This window comes from Myotis lucifugus, unplaced genomic scaffold, assembly GCF_000147115.1.
Source record: "Myotis lucifugus unplaced genomic scaffold, Myoluc2.0 scaffold_1485, whole genome shotgun sequence".
NCBI lineage: Eukaryota > Metazoa > Chordata > Mammalia > Chiroptera > Vespertilionidae > Myotis > Myotis lucifugus.
This window is the reverse complement of record NW_005872533.1, coordinates 16,243-21,610: the sequence shown is the minus strand read 5'-3', so window position 1 is coordinate 21,610 and position 5,368 is coordinate 16,243. Positions and strand designations below refer to the sequence as shown.

General features: G+C 50.2%; 1 long non-coding RNA gene across 1 annotated transcript; it reads left to right on the top strand.

The window, feature by feature from the left end:
• Window positions 1–1,763: 1,763 nt before the first annotated feature.
• Window positions 1,764–4,219, top strand: LOC111824429. Its single transcript, XR_002827516.1, has 2 exons — window positions 1,764–1,857; window positions 3,666–4,219. It is a non-coding gene; the product is annotated as an uncharacterized LOC111824429 (long non-coding RNA).
• The last annotated feature ends 1,149 nt before the right edge of the window (window positions 4,220–5,368 follow it).

The following is a 5,368-nucleotide window of genomic DNA, read 5'->3' as shown; positions in this document are numbered from 1 at the left end:
ACAATACTTGGCCATGTTTAAAGCATGATCATTATATAGAGATATATGCTGACACACTTAAGGATGAAATAATATGATGTCTGGGATTTGCTCTGAAATAATATGGAGGGAGAGGGGGATGGGAACGTGGGTCAGCTAAGAGGAACCGTGAGCTGATCATGTTGAAGCTGTGCCCTGTGTGTGTGGGAACGCACCGTTCTTTCTCTCTGTTTTCCTTAGCATTTAGCACTTTCTACAATAAGAAGCTGAGAAAGTGAAGTCAGAGTTCTAGGGTATCTATGCGTGATGCATGAACCTCCTTCTCCCTGCGGCCCCGTGACTGCAGGGCTGAGGAGAGAGAGGACTGGGATCAGGCTCAGGGCCGGTTCATGGGGGGTGTGAGTGTGTGTGCGCTTGTTTGTATGACTATGTGTTTGGTCATATATGTGCATAGGTCACTGGTGAAGTGACACATGTGAAATGCATATTCAAGTTTATTGGTGCAGACACTTTTTAAAGACTAATGGAATTACTCACGCCTCCTCTCCCTTTTAGAAGTTATGTGGGGACATATAATAGCACTTGAGATGTGGAAATACCTTCAGTTCTCATATTTGTTAGCGAATCCATTAGCAATATATCAGGTAACATGATTCCTTTTGCATAATCATTATAAAAGTTCTGAGAAAGATTGAATAACTTTCCTAAAACACTCATTGAGTTCATAGCGCAGGCAGAAAATAAGACCCTGTTAGTGATTATTTTTAGCTCTCAATTTAGCAATCTTCATGCTGTCCTAACATTCCCTTGAGATTTAGTCACGATTTTTGTTTTTAGTATAACAAAATCAAATACTTTAAAACTTAGGCATCGGGGAGCAACTTCAGATAATGAAGTGCCAACTGGATTTTAGCAGCATTCCTGGCATATTTGTCTTCAGGAGTCAAAGGGAACAGGAAAGAAACGAGGCGGATAAAAGCGGTTTGGTGCCGTGGGCAGGAGCCGGCGTGGCACAGTCAGTGCTGTGGAATCCGGAACTCTGTGGGCCACACCGCCACCGTCCTCTCCCGTCGGTTCCAGCAGATCCTCCGGGCTGAGTTACCGTCCGGAAATCCTCTACTACAGCGAAACCAAACATTTCTGCCCGCGTCTCCAGTGTTTAGTCATCGTGTGTATTCCTCTTACGTTCCGAAACTATCATCCGTGGCCTGTCTCTGAATTACTTTAACGAGCGTGCCTGGCTGAGTTCTGCCGGGAAGCCTGCCCTATCTTTTGACCAGCTACTGTGATATTAGGAGGCATTGTGGAGAGAGTCCTTCTTATAACAGTGTTTTCGAAGTCTAGGCTTCACCCTCTCTGGTTGCACTAACTTCAGTAAAAGGTGAATCTCTTTTACTCTAATCTTTCTGTTATGTTTCACCCACACACACACCACTTTTTAGTTGGAGCAACTTTCTATTATTTCCCTCAACTTCTTCTTTTTTAAAAAACATTTTTATTGATTTCAGAGAGGAAGGGTGGGGGAGAGAGAGATAGAAACATCAGTGATGAGAGAGAATCATTGACCAGCTGCCTCCTGCACGCCCCCTACTGGGGATGGAGCCCACAACCCGGGCATGTGTCCTGATCGGGAATGGAACCATGATCTCCAAGTTCATAGGTCGGTGTTCATGAGCCCGTGCTGGCCGGGCTGCCCAGTAGGCAGAGCACATTTTGTAGCTGTCTGTGGGGAGGGGCTTGGAGGGAGTGCCTAGTTCTGATGAGGAAGAGTCGCCACCTGGCCTGGAGAGTGGGTGTGGACCAGACCGCACGCCTGAGATCCCCAGCCTGGAACGAGGAGCCCAGAGTGAGGGCTGAGTCACAGCCCTATCTTTCCAGGTGTGGTTTATTTCTTTTATTCTGTTTCTGCCGTTCTCACCGTGTCAACACCGAGTTTATCCAAGATTCCATAGGGACAGTCTCTTTTGATTCCATCAGGTCGAATCATGGGCAGGGAACAAAGAAAATCCACAGATTGTCTGTGCTGTGGGTGACCACTAGGTGATCTTGAAGGTGTTTTTGTACCGTGGCAACCCGTGCAGTTGCCATGGGAGCCAGCCAGTTGGCAGGTGGCAGCATCGCAAAAGCCAGACAAAGACCAGCAGTGTGCCTTTCCCCGGTCCAGATGCTGGGGTAGAAGTCGGGAGCTCCTGCCGTCTTCATGAGAGATGGGGCGGGAAAGGACTGTGGCAGTGACACAGCACGGGCGAGTGCTCTTCTGTAGCTGTCGGTGTGAGCTCCTCATTCCGGCCATTGCAGAGCTCAGGCGCAGGGCGCCTCTGCACACAGTAACAGCAGAGGTCTTCGTTCTTGCTGGTCACTGCAGCGAACAGGTACCATAATGTTAGGGTTCCAGTGGCAAATCCCGCTCTGATACGTGGGTTATTCTGCCAGCATTGACCCTCACAGAGCACAGAGGGGGGTAAAACAAGAACAGAGCAAACCCCAAAGTGTGCCTGAGGTCATGTCAGTTGCTGCAGAGGTTTTTGTCCTCCATTTGCCCTTGAACAGACTGAGCCCCTCATTCCGTGTCAGTTGGAACAGCCACATAAGGACAGTTCCTCGGTAGCATGGACCCTTCCGTGGCGATGTTCCTATTAGAGATCAGATGCGGCCCGGCCGGCGTGGCTCAGTGGTTGAGCTTCTACCTGTGAACCAGGAGGTCACGGTTCGATTCCCGGTCAAGGGCACGTGGCCAGGTTTCGGGCTCGATCTTCAGTGGAGGGTGTGCAAGAGGCAGCTGATCAATGATTCTCTCTCATCTTTGATGTTTCTAGCTCTCTCCCTCTCAGACATCAATAAAATATATTTTTTAAAAAGTCAGCTCCAACCACAAAAAGGTGTCAGTAGGAAGGTAAATCCAAGAACTGTCCTCTCTCCCAACGCTGGTCTCTCAGACTCAGATGGATCTTTCTGATTTGAAAGAACCGATGCATTTGAAAGACAATTCCTAGCTTCCCACTGAACAGTGCATTTGCTGGATGACAAATGGGCTCAGAAGGCTCTGGGTCAGTGATGGCGAACCTTTTGAGCTCGGCGTGTCAGCATTTTGAAAAACCCTAACTTAACTCTGGTGCTGTGTCACGTATAGAAATTTTTTGATCTTTGCAACCATAGTAAAACAAAGACTTATATTTTTGATATTGATTTTATATATTTAAGTGCCATTTAACAAAGAAAAATCAACCAAAAAAAATGAGTTCGCGTGTCACCTCTGACACGCGTGTCATAGGTTCACCATCACTGCTCTGGGTTGCCATCTACATGGCTTGCACACAAGCGCCGAGGGAAAAACCAGAAGAAGCCTTGCCCTCGGTGCCCAAACACTTCAGTCCTCCCAGGGGTGCTCAGCAGTCGCCATGGAAAATAAAACCACTGTTTGCACAATTCCTGACCCAGCACTGAAAAGTATGACATGAAAAGCTTATTAAATACCTTACAGACACATATTAACATTCTTATTAATATTAACCATCTTGGTTCAATAAAACTTGTGCCACAAAGAAATAGGACATCTGTGGAGCATTTAAGCGCAGTAATTGGGTCGCAAAAAAATACTGAACAGAGACCGAAACGCACTTGGAAATGTTTACTTTTATTTAAAAACAGAATTCTCAAGTGCCTCTCTGCTTTCTGGTTCCATCCAGGACAAGAATGAAAATACTGAAATGTGGCAGGATTTCTAAGAGAACGAAAGCCAAGAAACACTGAAAACACAGCCTTGAGATTTCCGGTTCAGTTTCCAGGACAAAGATTCATCGTGGGTCTCTGTCATCTCTGCCACACAGAGACCTGGGTCAGCGGGAGCGGGGGCCTCCGAGGGTGGCGGTGCCAGGCCCGGCGCTGGCAGGCCGCTCCCCAGGGTCGTGGCTGGGAGGCCACCTCTCCTCACCAGATCGGCTCCTACTCGTTCCCACAGGAAGCCCTGGAAAATAGTTGGGATTTTTCTTCTCTACGTCCACGCTAGTTCATTCTCAGAGCGCTTCCCGTGTGTGCTTGGAGCCACATGTTGGGTAAAGAAAGGTGGAAGAAGCATTTCACGGCGTTTTCTCCCCCAGGAGCAGTCTCCTATTTTTGTCCAGACAGTGCTTGCTTTTGTTTTGTTTTGCTTTGACACGTGGCTTCTGTAAAAATGTGTCAGTCTTTCCCTTTGAATTTAAGGACTCAACTCAAGGGAATAAAAGCGAACGTGAACGCGTAACTTTTTCATACTGTGAATTTAGTTGCTTTTCACCACCAATCTTACGGCATTCAACTCATGACCTTGTACCTGGTCTATCAGTCGGCCGCACGAAAGAAAGTGAATGGATGACAAAGCCTGTGCCTACTCTGGGCTTCCCGCAGCGCTGTGTTTGTAAATGCCATTTCCTTTTCGTTTGACCTGACTTGGTTCTTCGGCTCGGAGGTGGGGCTCAGTTCAGAAGGGGGCGCATCTGTTGCCGCCAGCACTCTCATCGCACCTCGGCATACGCAGCCAGGAACTGAGACCAAGGAGGAGCCGCAGAGGGAAACAGAGGCAGGAGATTCGGTGGCAGGACAGTGCCTGGGTCTCTGCCTCCCCGTTTGTGTTGGGCCAGAACGCACTGCACAGGCGCCATATTGATTTCTTTGTGGCTGGACGTTGGGTCTGGCCATGTCCTCCATGTCGCTGTGTCTTATGATACTTGCTGGGTTTCTCATAGCCTCCGCCCGATGTCCGCTTTTGCATCCTGCCTTCAGAAAGCAGCCACAGCCTGCTCCCGGGCAATAGAGCTAATAGAGGCAAACTCAGGCCACGCCTTACATCGGAACAGGCTGACCTGTGAGAGGCGGGGCTCAGCAGATGAACCCCCTTGGGCTCAATTCACGGCCCGTTGCGCTCTGTCTTAGCCCACCAGGCGGAGTCACTCTGGAGCAGGTGCAGTGAGGGCAATGGAAGAGCACAGGGGAGCTTCAAGGGGGTTCTTGGTGGTGGGCGAGTCAGGGGGTCCCGGGGGCACCCGGGCTGCTCTCCTCCTCCGGGGCCCTGAGGGCTGCCAGGCCGGAGTCACCTCAGGAGTCATGCATCAAACTGCGTCACTGCCGAGTAGCTCTTCCCCGGTTTCTGAAGCAGGAAAAGAGCAGCCACAAAGCTCCATGGAAACCCCCAGTGGGGCCCGGGAAAGAGCCGTGGCCGGGGGCGCTGCAGGCTCCAGCGCCTCTGCCTCTGTGTTGGAGGCTGAGCTGGAGGACAGGCCATGGCCGCGCCCGGTGGAGAGGAAGGACAGAGGAGGTGGGGACCTCCTGCAGGCGCCCAAGTGGGACCCACAGGGAGCCATCCTAGTGGGCGGGCTCCCTAGAGGGGCACGGCGATTGCGCCACATTCAGAGGT